The sequence below is a fragment of the Gossypium hirsutum genome, chromosome D11 (assembly GCF_007990345.1).
Source record: "Gossypium hirsutum isolate 1008001.06 chromosome D11, Gossypium_hirsutum_v2.1, whole genome shotgun sequence".
Taxonomy (NCBI): domain Eukaryota; kingdom Viridiplantae; phylum Streptophyta; class Magnoliopsida; order Malvales; family Malvaceae; genus Gossypium; species Gossypium hirsutum.
Window position 1 is genome coordinate 47,009,755 of NC_053447.1, and position 19,259 is coordinate 47,029,013.

At 33.7% G+C, this 19,259-nt stretch overlaps 1 non-coding gene across 1 annotated transcript; it reads left to right on the forward strand.

The window, feature by feature from the left end:
* The first annotated feature begins 18,465 nt into the window (after positions 1-18,465).
* LOC121224036 (small nucleolar RNA R71) lies at positions 18,466-18,572 on the forward strand. Its single transcript, XR_005921500.1, has one exon. It is a non-coding gene; the product is annotated as a small nucleolar RNA R71 (small nucleolar RNA).
* Positions 18,573-19,259: the final 687 nt, after the last annotated feature.

Sequence of the window (19,259 nt, forward strand, 5' to 3'; positions counted from 1 at the left end):
TGATCTCGTGGTCTTAGGCTGTTTTTGGGCCAAATGGACCGGAATGGGCCAAGTGGGCCTAATGGGCTCGTGGGCCCTACGCGAGTAAATTTTCTCGGATGGATAGGAAATAATGAGCCGGCCTTGACGATCGCATGGCCAAGGGCAATTTTGGGCTTAGTGGGCCACACGAGCGTGTGGGCCCACTTAGGCCTATTTACACCGTTATGGCCACTTAGGTTATCTGTGTCACTCGAGGTGACTGCAGACCTTCGAAAAGGTTGTTAAATGACTTTAGTACCCCTGTGAGGTAAAATAACCGTAATGCCCCTAGAGGGTAAATGACTATTTTGCCCCTCGTGGGTAAATGACTGATTTGTGCTATGGTTTGAATGACTTAACTGTGACCGATATGACTGATTCTGAGCATGACATCCTGCATTCATGTATGTTACTATGGCATGTCATCCTGCATGGGGTTGGGTTAATATTGACGGAGGAAGTGTATGGCTTGTAGCCATCCTGTTTAAGGCTTACTGCCTTTCTACTTATGGCTTTTAGCCGTTCTGTCTACGGTGTCGAGCCATTTTGTAGACTTAGTGCCACAACCGGTGCTAAGTTTGGTGTGTTGGATGGGTGGGTCGATTTAATCCCCACAGGAGTATAGGGTTGGACAAGAGATGGAGCGAAGGGTTGGTATAGGTATTTATGCATTGTATATACTGATTCTGATATTGAGATGGGCTGAGGCCTAGATATATGTGATATGTGCCATTTGATATGGGCTCAGGCCCAACAGAGGCTGATGGGGGCTAAGGCCATTTGCCACCGTTACCGTATTGGGCTAAGGCCCACACTGATTATGTTTCTTTAGTAAGGGGATTACACACTGAGTTTTCGTAAACTCACCCCATTTTTAACCTTTCAGGTAATACCCAGCATTAGATGGTTCGGAGCTGTGAGGGACTCGGAAAGGGCCATACAACTACACATGTTTTATTCTGTTTTTCTCATTTACTAAAGCACTTTGATTTTGATTCGAGTTGTAATAAGGCCTCTATAATTTCTAGATTCTAAATTTGGGATTTGATGTGATTGTGATTTATATCTGCTAGAAGTAGAACACGATTTTCGAAAATAATAACTATTTTCTAACACTACGTTTTCGCAACTCAATTTTTAAAGCATCACGTTTTCGTAAATCATTTGTTTTAAATTAAGCTTCCGTAACATTAAGGTTTTGAAGGTAATAACTTTTTAATAGACCTCGATTGAAAATAAACAAACGCAAACTGAGGTTTTATACAAGTTTTAAATGGCAAGAAGTTTGAAATTTCAAGAAGGGTTTTTAATGAAAACATGGTTTTTGAAAAACACTTCAATGTGACATGCCAGATTCGGGCCTAACTTCTAGGCCAGGTTTGGGGTGTTACAATGCTCTGTTTGCTAAGGGTTTCCTAAGGTGGCTAGCCATGAAAGTATCTTGACAAAGCTTTTGCTGGCTAAAGGATGGAAGGGGAAATGGAATGGCTATGCAAGGGAAACGAAAAGGGGAATGGAAGAGAGAATGATGAATGAGGGAATGAATGAGAGATGAGTGTTGAGGGATGTGTTATGAATGAAGGGATGATTTGAGAAGTGGGATTTGTATGGTATTTATAGGTGAAGGTAAGGGTAGAGTTTGCTAAAAATAGAATTCAAAATCCCTCTCTTTTCTCTTATACATGGCCGACCACAAATTCTGGAAAAGGGGATGACTTGGTTGCTTGTTTTTGAATTCAAAACAATGCTATTAATAGCCATAAGGTGGAGGGTTTCAAAGACCATGTTGGTGGGCCGATTTTAGACTTTTTCCAACTACAAGGACATTCAGTTAAATATCCCAAAGCTTATTTTTGGGCAGCATCTACTTGTGCCAAAATTAGGCTTTCATTCGTCCTTGTTGGACAATTTCTCGGTCCAATAATTAATTAGACTTGTCCATCTTTTAGCACATCTTTTACTAGGTCAAATTAACACCTTTATGACCTAGTTTTGCATGGTCTTGCTGTCCAATATTGTCATATCTTGCATAGTGAAAATTCACATATTAATATTTAACATGAAAATAATATAAATTATGTACAAAAATCATGTAATTAAGTATAATTTCACATACTTTATAAATTCATGTCCAATATTAATAATTAAGTAAAATTCACTTATTTTAATAACAGTGACTCAAGATTAACATATTTATTAAGTCAAAAGGTGGTAAAAATATATAGAAAAATCCTATATAATTTCGAGTTTTCACAACCCCAAACTTAAACCATTGCTCATCTCGAGTAATGTTCATGCACAACACAACTTTTTGCTAAGGTAATTTTTGCAATATGATAAAGCAACATCAATCTTCGCACATAATCATGCATCAATGAAATCATACTAAAAATTAATTTTTATTAATAAGTAGCTCGAATGAAATATTTTTCCAAACTTTATACTAAGTACAACATAATGTCAACATGAGTCATAGTATGCATGCATTTCCAAATCATATATAATATTCACCAATCAATATGCTTTCCTTATCAACTAAACATAGCAATCACAAGGTTTAATTATTGGTATTCATATGTTGAACTTAGCAATTCCTCTCCACTAATGTAGTCAGTATAACCATCACATTAATAGGTCTTTTATTAGGTTGTAACAGGGCTAGGCTAAAGGTAGGGCTAAAGAGAAGTGAATTTTTCGGTTCAATCATCTTAAACCTAACTTTGTCTTGGATCCTTTTGTGTCAAAACCTCCATACAATTGGGTCTTTGGAACACCCCAAACTTATTTTGAACTCATGCTCAACCTTTATTTTTCAGACTTTGAGCAAACTTTTCTTTGTCTTTGAAGAAACTTAGCTTTGTTCTTTCATTCTTCTTTTTAAACATGAGAAGAGCATGTACATCTTTTTGTATTTTTCCTCAAACTTTGATCACCAAGACAAATTCAATTAAGATAGGTGCAAAAGAACATGATAAAATAAAAAAGATGATAATACGGCTTATGATGTAGGTAATTTGCAATAAACAGGCCATTAAGCTCAAAAATTAAGTTTCAAGGGTTAAATTAATAAGGTCAGCTTGAAAGGCTCAAACGATCCAAAGAAAGTGTTCCTATATCATATTAGTTTCTTATACCTCCTAGGATTTTGCCACAAGAAAGTTACTAAGTCAATTCTAAAGAATTAAACCATCATACTTGTCTATTTCTAAAGAAATCAAATTTTCATGGAAAATACTACATAAGTCTAAAGAACATACAAGCATTCCATACTCAAAATAACACAAGAATAACTTAGATAAAATTAGAAATCATGATTGCATTTGAACAAACTTGTGAACAAAAATTCTTTCTGAACACTAATTTATTTCAGCATACTTAAGTAAAAACATTAAAACATACTTTCAAATTCATGCGAAATGCCTTATCCCCTTTAAAAAGAAGCAATGTCCTCATTGCAAAAATAAAGTAATGAATGAAAACTGAACACCAGGTAGGGTTGCAAGAAAAGAGAGGTGAGTCATAAAGACTGCTTAAGTACCAAGTCTTTCTCAACAATCCAATCCTAGACATGTTCATTCACATTCCCATTACCACATCACTTTGCTTTTCTTAACGAAGAGGCATAGAGCTTATTTTATTCATACTTGCTATTTATTATGTGAAAGCAAAAATTCTAACTAGGAAATAAAGATAAACACCTAAAAAGAAATAAAAACTAAAGACAAGAAATTCCCCCTTTTATTTATTTGACTTATCCTCATTGTCGTCATCCTTTGATGTTTCCTCCTTGCTTTCATTCTCATCTTCCTTCCATGACTCGAAGATATAATCTGGAAACTCAGGAACAAAACTATTAGAGATACTTTTAAAAGTATTTCTTACAAAATCATATCTAATCTTTACATGTTTTCAATAAGACTATTGTTGGTTATGCATAAATTTCATCATATCCATCATAATTGACAATTCTGATTTCTTCTTAGTATTTGAAGAAGTGGGCATAGGAATAGTCAACTTGGGATCAAAAATTAGTTTAACCGGCTCATTAGCATCGACTCCTTTCTTGGTTTAGAGACTTCCGATTATTTTATAGTTCTGAATTGTTCAGTTCTTCCTCAGATTCTGCTTCTTCTGTCTCAGAAACTGAGTTAGCCTCATTTTCAGATTTGTTCGATGACTCATCAATTTTTGGTTCTATTGGTTCATTCGGTTAAGTTAGGTTTAGTTCATGGATATTCTCCACTAACCTTTCAAGATCATGGGCTGTGATACAACCTTAAACATATGGGCCCTTCAGGTTTGCTTTTGTTTTAACTTGGGCCGTTAAGCAAAGTGAAGTTATCAATGATGGAATGTAAGCACTTCTGGTATTCTTTCTAGCACAATCATGGATTTCCTTAGGAATGATCTTCCAGCATTGATAGAGTTTTCTATCATTATTGCATAAAACAAAAGTATTCGCTCCATTGAGATGGTGGAACTGTGTTAGCTAGGCATGAAACTATATCGAACAAAGTAGAACCATACCTTAGCCAATGGTTTTAGATATTCCCTTCGGTAAGAATGACTACCATACTTTCTTATAATCCATTGGGATTTTATATTTTTCACAACATTAAACATTTGTTGAAGAAAATCCCAATTTATATTTGTCATCATGGTAAAGTACTTATATTCTTCAACATCAGGTAGGTTAAACAAATCATTAATGGACTTAGAAGTTAGGTGTACCTTCTTCCTACGAATAAGAACTTCAGTAGCATCTGACTTAGTCAAATTGGGATAGAACTCTCAAACTAACTCCTCTTCAGGTAATGGTCGTGCATCACAAAAATAGTTCCAATTGAGGGCATTAATTGTTTTACAAATCGGTAAAGGCACAACCATCTTATCATTGCTTTCTAAGTTGAAACCTTTTTTTGGCATCACAGGTTGATTTCTGAAGATGGAATCAAACCTTTTTTTTCACTTTCTTATCTTGAATTATAATGGGATTTTCGGCAGAGGTCTTGGAAGATCAAGTTCTTTTACGAGACATGGTGATTTTTCCCGAAAAATAGGTAAAATTTCGGTAATGGATGAAGCAAGGGATTTTATGACAATGATAGGCTTGCAGCAATGACTAGTTTACAGTGGTGCATGACTTACGATAGCGATAGGGTATGGCGGTGATAGGAATGCAGCGACGAATGGTATCTCTGGCAAAAGGCTCACGACGACAATAGGCTATGGTTTTTGCGACAAGGGAAAGATATTAGGGAGATTCTTTAGGATTTAGGTTGATGACTAAGAGGGAAAAGAATGAGTGTATAGGGTCTAAGCTAATTGCTTGAAGGGTTGTGACAATTCTGGTGGTAGAGAGGGGTTTATATAGTGGTGAATTAGGGCAAACTTGTAGCAAAATTTATCTACAAGGGTGACTTGGGCGACAAATATATAGGAAGGGAAAAAGTGGTGGCAAAATTAGGATTTTTAGGGAACCCTTGGATGACAATGTGGGATAAATTTATCCTCTTCACTGTTTTAGGCCTTGACCCTAAACTGTATTTACATACTGGAGTGCTTAAGATAAAATAAACTTATTAGTACTTGGGCCAATTTGACCCCCTTATTAAACATAAAAAAATAAAATTAACATTAAAAATAGAAATTAAAGTTAAAAATAAAAATTTTAAAATTAATCAGAAAATTTCTTCTTAAAAGATTACATTAAATTAATTCCAAAGAAAGGCTAGAGGGGTCACAACAATCCCGCTTAAGTTCCAATCTTCCTTGACAGAATTAATTAAATGTATTAATTTAAGAAAAATGATTTCTAATTATTTATCAAAAAGAAAGATCATAAAAATGAAGGGTGTATTAATTTGACCGAGGTTTTAATTCGCTCAACTTCACCATCCTAATAGTGCTTGAGACATTGACCATTAACTTTAAACGTAACTCCATGGTTGTCGTATAATTCTACAGCTCCATAATGATAAACTTTATAGATGGTATAAAGTCCTTTCCATCGAGATTTGAGCTTCCCAGCGAATAACCTTAGTCTCGAATTAAACAACAACACTTTTTGACCTTATCTGAATTCACGAGGTTGTATACGACAGTCGTGCCATCTCTTAGATTTTTCTTTACACATCTTGGCATTTTCGTATGAAAATAACCTCAACTCTTCCAACTCATCAAGCTGTAGCATCCTTCTCTCATTAACTTGCTTAAGATCCAAATTCAATTGCTTCAAAGCTGAGTGAGCTTTATTCTCCAATTCGAGCGGCAAATGACATGCCTTAAAAGTAGTTCGATAGGCCTATAGAGCATTATCGAGCCTTCAAGACCAATCTTTTCGATTAGGGTGCACTACCTTTTCAAGAATACCTTTGATTTCACGATTCACCCTTTCAACTTGTCCATTTGTCTGTGGGTGATAGGCAATAGCAATCCTATGCTTCACATCATACTTGTCAAGCAACCACTTAAGCCACCTATTTACAAAGTGAGATCGTTCATCGCTAATTATAGCTCTAGGAGTCCAAAACCGTGTAAATACATGCTTATGTAGGAATCGCATGACTACCTTAGCATCATTTGTTAGGTACGCCTCAGCTTCAACCCATTTGGATACATAGTCCACAACTACCAAAATATACTATTACCATATGAAGAAGGAAAGGAGCCTAGAAAATCAATGCCCTATAAGTCAAATAGTTCTACATCTAAAATATTTGTCAAGGGCATCTCGTTCCTCCTTGATATGTTTTCGATTCTTTGTAATCTATCACAATTTTTCACATATGCATACGCATCTTTGAACACTATATGCCAAAAGAATCTTGCTTGCAAAATCTTTGCTGTAGTACGAAAACCACCAAAGTGTCCTCCACTTGGAGATGAATCGAGTGGTACAAAATCTTGTCAATTTCACTTCTAGCTACACAGTTCCTGATTATATAATTTGTACACTATTTAAACAAAAACGGATCCTCCCAGAAACTATCATGAAGGAATTTCTTCTTTTGTTGGTATGTGATTTTTCGAGCAATTATTCCACATGCTAAATAATTGGTAAAATTAGCAAACCAATGTGTTTCATGAATTCGACTTACCTCGAAGTTATGCTAATTAGAAAGATTCTCATTAATTGGAACAAGTGAAGAAGTTACCTCATTTTGTTCCAACCTCGACAGGTGATCAACTACTTAATTTTCAACACCTTTTTTGTATTGGATCTCAAGGTCAAATTCTTGAAGTAAGAGTATCCATCGAATTACCCTTGGTTTAACATCTTTTTTCGTAAGTAAATACTTAATAGCTGCATGATCAGTAAGCACTATAACTTTGGTACCTATAAGATATGAACGGTGTAACACCCCAAACCCGACCTAAACATTAGGGCCGAATCTGGTGATGTCACATTGTAACACCCCTTACCCGTATTCTACGCTGGAATAGGGTACGAGGCATTACCAGAATAAATACACTTATAAACATATTAAAACGAGTTATAAAATTTCATCCAAATTAAAAACTTTCAAATTATTATCTTCGAGTCGCTAATTAGGGTTTACGAGGCCCAATATATACCTATTCATATGCTCAATATATCCGTTAAATATTGAAGAATCCACTTTAAGTCAGAATCAATATTAATCACAATCATAAATCTTTTCATGTTATTTTAATATATCACTAACTGAACTTTGAATGTCAATTTACGAATATGTAATTTACTAACACATTCTGGTATACACAATGTTTAATTGATGTAATCATTTAATTGAGCTTAATTTCATATTCACTCCAAATTTTCTTCTATATCCATAAATGTTTTCACTTACCATTTACCTAACCAATTTCTCGAACCAAGCTATCACACAAAAATAATACATCACCTGTGCTTCATGGATTCAATGTTTGAATCTTATCACCATCAAATCCATGTCATTCGAATACTTAAAGTTTATTCAAGCATATATTATTACATTTCATATACCAAGCATATGTCAAAATTACGAATACGTAATCAATTCATTTATCATTTATTTGACTAGCAAATTAATCTCAAAATTCATAACATTCCATTACTTAAGATATGCCATAAAACACTCCTTTAACATAAACTAGCACCATGGCCGAATTTTCAGTATGCTATTTATTCCCCTTTTTCCGAATCACATAGCAAAATATTACAAATATGTATATATTTGAATACTATAATCATGCATCAACTTACCAACATGAGTTAATTCATGAGCCACTCATGACATCATTTCATGCCAAATATACCACACGCATATGCTATGAAACTTTATTTTCTCTCATGAGCTTACCATGACCAGTAATGCACCAATATAAGCATCACTGCTATTCCAACATTTATCGATTATAATCAGACATTTAACCAATTATACACAATTCATTCATATACCTTATTTTCCTCCTCCTCCTCTCCATCCCACATCCTTTATGTATATAACATGCTTAAACAGCATTATACATAATTTCACTATTCACTTATATTTAAATTCAAAGCTGTCTAGTCGAGTTACAGTCACTAAATTATTTTTATCTAGAGTTACAGAGCTCCAAATTAAGTTCTGTTAATTTTATCCAAAACTAGACTCACATATATTATTACCATAAAAAGTTAAGAATTTTTTTCTTATCCAATTAGTACAGTTTATTCTTTAAAGTCACCCTTGTTTCACTACTCAACATCTCTGACCTCTCTTCACTAAAAATGAATTATCTCATTGTACAGAATTCAGATGATATTTTTGTTTATTTCCTTTGAAAATAGACTTATTAAGGATTCTAAGAATATAAATTATAACTCATAATTATTTTTTTACAATTTTTAATTATTTTCAAAAATTAGAATAGGGGATTCCAAAATCAATCCAACCCTGCCTCACTAAAATTCAAATATCTCAAAATATATAAATCTTTTTCATGCTCTGTTTCTTTTATGTAAAAATAGACTTATTAAGCTTTCATTTAATATCTTATTCACTCTCTAATTCAATTTATGATATTTTTGGTGATATTTCAAAATCACACTATTGTTACTGTCCAAAACTGTTTTGTTGCTAATTTTACTTTTTCATAATTTCACTTTTTCACTTTCAATCATTATTCAATTCAATTCCACACATATATTCATCATTCAATCACACTTAATCGTTACATGATCTCATGTATTTTCACTTAGTCAATTTCCCGATGAACACTTCGGAATAATAACAGATACACGGTGGGTTCAGCACACAACAACCACCCTTTGTAATCAATGATATCCGGTGGGATCAGCACATAGCAACCACCTTATAATTAATGATACCGGTTCACATATTAGCCTGCACATAGTACTACACATGTGACCATCACTATCCGATACACGTAGTAGCCTGCACATAGTACTACACACGTGATCGAAGCTATCCGGTACGCATAGTAGCCTGCACATAGTACTACACATGCGACCTATCATTCTGGTACACGTAGTAGCCTGCACATAGTACTACACACGTGACCATCACTTTCACTTTCACATAATGGCCTACACACAGTCCATGCCACACATGTGATCATTTCTGTCACTTCATTCGTATCCCTTTTTATTCCGAATGTTCAATCGGGAAATTTCTCACTTTTTCTCATTTTTTCTTTTTCACTAACCAAAGTCAATTCCTTGTCTTTCTTGACTTATAATAACACATTTAACTTATTTAACACTCACATTATTCAATCTAGACCAAAAATCACATTTTGGCAAAATTACATTTTTGCCCCTAAAGTTTTACAAAATTATGATTTTGCCCCTAGGATCGGAAATTAAACTTTATTCCTTTTTCTTATGTTTTATAACATGCTGAACATTTTTCCCTTCTATGGTAACATCAAATTCTCACTCTAACACTTACTTATGAACATTAGGTATTTTTACCAATTATGTCAATTTACTCGTTTTCACTTAAAATCGGCTAGCAAAAGTATTTAACATAATTTCAAGCTTCATATTCTACCATAAAACATCAAACTAAACATATTTCACCTATGTGTATTTTTACAAATATGAACTCTAGATTAAATTATTGCTAGAATAAGCTAAATTAAGTTACCGGGACTCCAAAAACGTAAAGAACATTAAAAACAGGGATTGGAATCACTTACTATGGAGCTTGGAAGCTTGAAAACCTAAATATGGCTTCCCCCTTGCTGATTTCATTCACCATGGAGAAGATGGACAAATTTTTGGCTATTTTGGCCTTTGTAATTCTTTTAATTACTAAATGACCAAAATGCCCCCAACTTAAAAATTTCCTATTTCACTTATCTCTTGTCCATTTTTGTCCAACAAGTTAACCAATGGTCTAATTACCATTTCAGGACCTCCAATTTAAAATTTCATAACAATTGGACACTTCTAACATGTAGAACTCAACTTTTGCACTTTTTACAATTTAATCCTTTTGACTAAATTGAATGCCCAAACGTCAAAATTTTCAAACGAAATTTTCACAAAATCATTTTGTGAAATCGTAGACCATAAAAATGTAATGAAAATAATTTTTTTTCTCATCGAATTTGTGGTCCCGAAACCACTATTCCGACTAGCCCAAAATTCGGGCTGTTACAAACGGAACTTGTCAAAAGCAAAAACTATAACAAAGAGTTCTTTTCCAGTTACTGTATGACTGAGCTGGGCTCCTGTGAAAGTTCTGCTTGCATAGTAGATAGGATGAAACACTTTGTTTCTTCTTTGACCCATCACAACTCTAACAACGAAATCGCTTGCATCACACATCAACTCAAAAGGTGAGTTCTAATCAGGTGCAACAATTATTGGGGCTAAGATTAACCAACTTTTTAATTCATCAAAAGCTTCTAAACATGCTTTGTTAAAATAATTTTTTTTCTAAAAGCATACAGAAATGCTTAGAAATTTTTGAAAAATCTTTGATAAAAATACGATAAAAACTGACATGGCCTAAAAGGCTTTTAACCCCTTTCACACTAACTGGAGGTGGTAATCTTTTAATTACATGCACATCTGATTTATCCACTTCAATCTCGTTTTTGGAAATTTTATGTGCTAAGACAATTCCATACTTAACCATAAAATGACATTTCTCCCTGTTAAGGACAAGATTTGTCTCCTCGCATCTTTTTAGTACCTTAGCCAAATTACTCAAAAAAAACATTATAAGTGTTACCAAAAACAAAAAAAAAAATCATCTATTAAAACCTCAACAAAATTTTCAACCATATCAGAGAAAATTGCCATCATACATTGCTAACATGTGACGAGTGCATTACATAAGCCGAAAGGCATTCACCTAAAAGCAAATGTATCATATGGGCAAGTAAAAGTAGTTTTATGTTGGTTTTTCGAGGCTACAACTATTTGGTTGTATCCCGAATATCCATATAAAAAATAGTAAAATTTATTACCTTCCACTTGATTTAACATCTGATCCATAAAAGATAACGAAAATGATCTTTACGAGTGACTTTTTTCAATTTTCTGTAGTCAATACAGATTCTCCAACCTATGATAGTTCTTGTCGGGATTAACTCGTTGCGTTCATTCTCGACAATCGTGATTCCACCTTTTTTTTTGGTACACCTTTTTTTGGTAACCATTTGATCACTTCCTTCCATAAAACTTTCATGATAGTGTTAAGTCTCCTTTCCCCATTGATTCTACCTCGCTCACCTTCCTTTAAAATAATCTAATGCACACAAAAGGAATGGCTTATACCTCGTATGTCAGCTATGGTCCAACCAATAGACCTTTTAAATTTCTTTAAAACAGTGCAATCAGTTGCTCCTCTTGATGTTTTGTCAGTTATGCTAAAACAATGACAGGCAAAGTAGAACAGTTACCTAAATAAACGTATTTTAAATGGGATGGAAGTACCTTTAGTTCAATCTTAAGCTGTTCCTCAATTGACAACTTGGGTTGTGTAAATTCCCGAACTTCCAACTCTAGCGGTTCGAACCGCAGTGGTTGAACATAACTCTTTGGATTGGCTTCCATCAAAGCCATGTTTTCATTACCTTTTTCATCTTTCAATGGTGTAGACCCTAAAGTGTTCTCCAACGGGTCTTCTTCAAAATTGCTCTTGTACTCCATAGAAACTAAGGTTTCTAATTCCTCTTTTATTAAACATTCTTCCATTAGATTGAGAAATTTCATGGCCTTTAGAATGCTAAATGTTACCTGGTAGTCTTGAACTCTCATTGTGAGTTCTCCTTTTTGCACATCTATTAACGTTCTTCCCGTGGCTAGGAAAGGTTGGAATGATGGAAATGTGCAAGTGTACACAATCACAATAAGTAATAAAGTGACAAGTAAATGTCAAGTTATCGTACCCACAAGGACTGTGAAAAGAATAATTTATGAATGCAATTAAAAACACTTTGGTGAAGAAAAATATTTTGATTTTGAAGAAGTGATTAAAAACCAAGTAAAATAAAATAAAATAAAAATAAAAGTTCCAATGCGCGATTTCAAATGAAGGGTTTAATCAAGATGACATAATTGTGTGAGATTAATTACATTGCTTAACTTAGAATTACTAAACTCATATTCATGTTGTTACGAATAAATTCATTACAACTTGTTAATTTGCTAACTACTGCTCATACGTACCTATTAAATTAAATAATCTCTTGAACATTTTCCAATGCCAATTCAAACAATTAATCAATCTTCATAAGCACATAAAATATTAAGTGAGGTAACAATGTATTCCTACCTTGAAACAGTTTAATCACAATAATCTTGCAAGTTATGCAATTCTAATGTACCGTTTAATACCGTAGCTAATTTAACCCTTAGCTACCTTAGAAGATTAAACATGCACTATTTAAGTAGTGTGTCAATTAATTTCAATTTCAACATGATTAAATAATTAATTCATTAAGTGCCTTACAATTATAATGCAAGAATAACTTAACCATGATTTTACTTAATTAAACAACTTACCAAGGCCAATAACAAGACAAACATAATTTTAATAACTTAAGTGGAAGAAATGCTATCAACCTAACAAGAATTAAATTTAAGTCATATTAATTAAATTAAACATATCAACATAAAAAGTATTCATAGACATGTTCATAACAACAACAATAAAAATTAAATGACAGGGAACTAGAATCAAATCTGGTGTTTCTCTGAAGCTTGACCAGTTTTCTCTGCTCCTTCTCCACTTGTTCTTGTTGAACCAAGGCTTCTACGAGAACTTGAATGCTGCTACCAATGATGGTTGAAGGGCTCTTTTCCAAGAGGGGAAATCAACAAGGGAATAGAAGGGAAAATGAAGAACAAAGGAAGGGGTTTTGAAGAGAGAAAGTGAGAGAGAAGTGAAGTATGAAATGATGAAAGGTGTGAGAGGTGTGGTTGAAATAAGCAGCCAATGGGGTATTTATAGTTGGATAGACTGCTTAAAATAACAAAAATCAGTAGCCATAGACTCCCCCCATGGCCGGCCACACATGTGGCAAGTTTGAAGCTTTCAAACTTGCTAAATTCAGCTAGGGGCAAATCTATAAAGGCTTGATAAGTGGAGGGGTTTGAATGCAATTTCAAGTAAGCTTTAAGCAATCTTTTGCAATCCAAATAATAAGCTAAATAAGGTGATTGAGTTAGCATGTTGGATGGTTTTGGGGCAGCCTAGTTGCTCAATTGGATCAGTCTCTCGGTTTATCACAATTGAGCCTCTTTTCATAATTTAATTAATAATTATTTAACTCAAAATAAATTGGATTAAAATTAAAATTAATTATATTATGAATTAATATTCATAATTTGGCCTGTCTTAGGCTGAAAAATTAATTCGCCTCAATGCTTCAAAATCGCTTCTCGATTTTGTGCTTCTAGCAATGCCTACTAAGCCATTTTTCACCCTTTGTGTGAATCTGTCGAAAATAAATCAAAATTTATTATAAAATTAATTAAAATTTAACATGTTAATAATTTAAGTACAATTTAATTATTTTATAATTATTATATATTTTTCGACAAGAATTACTATGAAATTGCATGAATTTGAGTTCAAAAGGGCATGAAAAAGTGTGTATATTTTCGTGTTTCCAAAGGTCTCCTAAGGATGATCGGAACTTCCTTATCTACTTCAAACTCTATCACAATTAAGTCAGCAGGAAAAATAAACTTATCAACTATTGCCAAATCATTATTGATCTTTCCCTCGGGATATGCTAATGAACGATCCGCCAGTTGAAGTGTCAAGTTGATGCTTGCTCCAAGGTCAAACAAAGCTTAACTGTAGTAAGACTCTCTGATGTTACAGGGGATCGTAAGGCTTCTAGGGTCTTTCAATTTTGGAGGTAGCTTGTTCTATAAGAACATACTGTACTCCTTCGTCAAAGCAACAGTCTCATACTCACCAAGCCTTTTCTTCTTGGACAGAATATCCTTCATAAACTACACGTAGTTGGGCATCTATTCTAAAGCCTCTACCAACAAGATGTTGATTTGAAGTTGTTTTAGAACATCTAAGAACTTCTTGAATTGTACTTGTAACACCCCATACCTGGCCAAGTCACCAAGTCTGAATATTAGGATGCTACACCATCGTATCATGTCATAACCAACAAGTAAAAGCTCATTTCCAACAAAACATCCATCAGTTTGCTATTTGCATCAATCTTAAGTCAATCATACTAGCTAGTTATCATTATCACGTGCTAAACTTACATTAAATAGTCTTATAAACATATTAAAACATGCATAAGGTCCATTCAATAAAATTCTCAAACTAGGTCCGTAGGTATCGATATGGAGACTAAGGTATCGATATTTTCTTTAAGTGGCATCGATATCACCTGAAAAATGTTACCAAACTTGCATTCTGTTTCTTGATTAAAAATCAAAGTCTCAAAAATTATCGGTACCTATCGTGAAGTATAGATAAATTTATCCCGAGTATCGATACACGAGGTATCGATACCAAATCTCTATTTTGACTTCCTACACGTTTCAAAGCACAGAGGTATCGATTTTAAAACCCGATTATCGGTACCTTTGCTCTAGACCTCAAAAATGCAACATACATAAGTAATTAACCCATTCCAATTTAGTTCCTAAACATCATGCATCAATTACTTTGAAAAATAATTTTTCAATGGCCTAATTAACAGTTCAATATTGCAAAATAGTGTCTGAGCAAGTAACGTCAATCCATTCTCATGTTCATGAACTCAAGCATCACAATAACATGTAATTCTTATAAACTGAACGAAAATCAACAAATTTCCTAGAAGTTAACATGGCTATAAACAAGTCTACCACATTACCTTATTCCCCAAAATGTAAATAAATATAGAACACCTACGAAATAACAAATAGATTCACTTGGATCATCTCTTGGAAACCACACTGCATACACTGGCACACAACTAATCTGTAATGGTTAAAGACGAGAGTCAGTGAGCTTAACAAGCTCGGTGAATGCCTAGAACAACTACCATACAAATAGTTCATCAAGTATTAACAAAACAATAATATAGCATAACCTTAACAGTTCAGATTTTAGTGTCATAATATACTTACTCGTGCATCATTATTAGTTCTTTTACATGGTGAACATATTCACTTTTAAGCATATATCCTATTACACATATAATCACCTAACGTTCAAGCATATATCACAATATTCAAAACATCTTTATAAATAAATTGCATAATGGTGACATACTCATTTAGGCATACATCACGTTACATATATACATTTTAAGATAATTTGATACTTGAGCTATGAAACATAAAAGTGAACTCTATCATCACTCATCAGATACGCGAATCTCCAACACACCAAACATAGACTCATAGAGTCAAACATGTCCTAAAAGTGAAGCATAAAGCTAACACTCTCATTATTTCCTCTCACATGTCCTGTTGAATGGAGCTTAGGTCACATTCCCTTATCCCTCCAACATGTCCTAGGCCTCAATGTTCACAACAATTATTTGCACTTTTATAGCGTTCACAACATTTCCTCTCATAGAGTCAAACATATTTGCACTTTCACAATAGTTATCATAACCACATATCACATGTTATAGCATCTCATCTCAATTCACATATTCACAAACACATAAGCACTTTGTTCACAAGATAAAATAGGTATGAGAAAGCTTACACTTGAAATTTAGAGCAGTGATTTAGGCTACTACCAAATTCCCAAATAATGCATTGAATCATGTCCACAAGCAATTATTCCAAACACTCACCAATTACGCTTTCACTGAAAAATTGAAAGCTCAAACTAGCTTTTCCTTGCCTTTATCTCTACTCGTATAAGGTCCTATCAAATTTGGAACTTTAACACAACTATTCACACAATAATGCATTTAATAGTCAGCTAAGAACTCACCACAAGAAATTAAAAAACATAAGACTAAGCTATGTTCCCATTTAACTGAAACTTATAACATAGCTAACTTTAAATTCAAATATCTCGATCTATACTTAATCTTTTCACCTAAAACCAATTTCGTTCATCTTATAATTCACCTCCAACTAATTACCAACCTTTAAGCTACAATAAAATACTCAATTCATAGTATCGTGTTTTTCGACATGTTTTATGGCTATTTTCTCAATTCATAGTATCATGTTTTTCGACATGTTTTATGGCTATTTTTCAAAAATTTAATAAAACTCAAGAATTCTTTAACGAAACGTGTAAAGTTAGAAACCTTTTAGTCATGTTAAAATAAGTTGAAAAACACTTTGAAACTACGTTTTTTTTATGCAAAATCCTAAAATCCACCATTAATGACCCAATTTTCAGCTTTTATTTAAAACATACAATTTAATGGCTAAAAATTCCATTTAAAAGAATAAATATCATTTATAACAAATAGGAAGATGAATCATTACCTTAGTTGACAAAAACCCAATTGTCTGATCGAAAACCTGAAAAACCCACAAGCTTGACAATTGAGGAATCTATGGTGTTTTTGGGTGTTTTTCTTGAAGTATTATGGAGGTTTAATATTGTAAGGATTATGGAAATCAAAATACTAGAGTTTGGAATAAAAAATTGAATGGAGAGGGTGAGGGAAAAAAAGGGTCGGCAATAAGAATAGGAGGGGAAGAACTAACGTGAAATATACGTAGGTTGGGGAAGTATTAGATTGAGTTTTAAAATTTGGTTTAATTGCGTCATAAAGACTAACATTTTTTACTCTTTTACAAGTCTGTCCTATTTTCAAAATTAAAGGTATTTAAAACTCATTTTCAGAAATTGATTTAATTTTCTAAAAATCATAATTGAAAACATTACAGGTATACCATGTCATAAAATTCTAAACACTCTAAGGCTAAAATTCCTAAAATACCCTAAAACTCCTAGACCCTATTTTGGGGTGTGACAGTACTTCTTGTTTCTGCTTATTGTGTGAAAGTCTTTGAGGATATAGAAATTTAGGTTGAAATGGACAACTTTTTTGAGGAGATAAATCTACTACTTTTTTGAGGAGATAATTTTACTAGTTTAGGGTTTACCTCATCAAGTTTCTTAGCATCTGATTTTTTTAGTTTAGGAACTTCAACTGTTGATTGACTTTCCTCCTTTTCAGTAGGCTCATCTTCAATCACAATCTCCTTGGGTTCTAAAATCTTTCCACTTGGTAATGCAACTACCTTGCAATGTTCCTTACCCAAACTCTTTGGATTTTCTGTATTGCTTGGCAAGGCTCCGTGTAGTCTACTACAAAGCTTAGTAGCTAATTGATCCATCTAGGTCTCTAGATTTTTTAGTGTTACTGCTTGAATTTGGATCAAAACATCATTTTTCTCCATGTACGCCTTCAAAAAGCCCTTCAAACTGTTTGATGACTCAGCTTAAGGTGGTTTTGGGGCTTTTTGACTAAACCCTAGGGATTGATTGGGTCTATGTTGCATATGATTGTTCGGTCCATTTCCTTGGTTACTTCAGGACAAGTTCAAATGATTCCGCCGTAATGGATTGTAGAAGTTGGACTGTGGTCCTTGTCCACTTCTATTTTGATGCTTATTCCTTACATAACAAACAGACTCAGGGTTCGAAGGGCAATTCTCAAAAGAATGACCATCCTCACAATACACACAAGAAAAAACATCATACTGACTTGGTATTGAGCTACAAAATTATTCAAACCATTAGTGGTAATCTTTTTAACATAGAGGATATAGAAGATACTTAAGCAGAGAGTGAAGTAAGCGCATCCACTTTATGCACTCCAGCTACTTGTCTTCCAAAAACTGCTAGATTTGTCGGCCATTGGTAATTGTTTCTAGCGATCCTTTTGATGATCTCGTAAGCCTCATTATAAGACTTAAACAAAATCACAGCATTCGCAGAAGCATCAACCATTAATCTTGTATGTGCGTTGAGATCGTTATAGAACGTCTCTAACTGGATACAATGAGGAATCCCATGATGAGGACACTTACAAAGTAATTCCTTGAATCTTTCCCACGCCTCATATAAAGACTTATCATCCAACTGTTGAAAAGTAGTTATCTCATTTCGCAAATTTCCATTATTGCTCAGTGGAAAATATTTTACGAAAAACCTTTCTACTAATTCTTACCAAGTAGATATTGAACTTGGTGGCAATAAATTCAGCTATGCTCATGCTCGATCTCGCAGCAAGTACGAAAATGACTTCAACCTTAATGCATCTTTAGTCACACCAACTATCTTAAACGAATCACTCACCTCCATGAATAATCGAAGGTGAAGATGTGGGTCTTCCATGGGCATACCACTAAACTGGCCCACTGTTTGGAGCATTTCAAACATCACTGGTTTCAATTAGAATTAGGTGCCTTGATATTTGGCCTCTTGATTCCCGTATTTAACTCATTCAAGAGTGGCACATCATATTGTCTTATGGCACGATCCCTATCATCTGCAATAATGATTGGGTTATACACATGATTGTTTCCATTACCTTGTCTATCATTTTGATTTTCATGGTCCATCTCGGCTTGTCTTTGAGCAAATCTCTCTCATCTTCTCTGTCTAAATGTCCACTCAATTTTAGGGTCTATAGGTAATAGATCGATGATTCGATCTATGCTTATAAACACCTGATAAATAAATCACAAATAAAGAATAAAGAATAAAAAATAAAGAATAAAGAATAAATTAGTAATGTTAGAAATTAAATAAAAACCAAACTACAAAAAATAATTTCACAAAGAATTATTAAGGCAACAG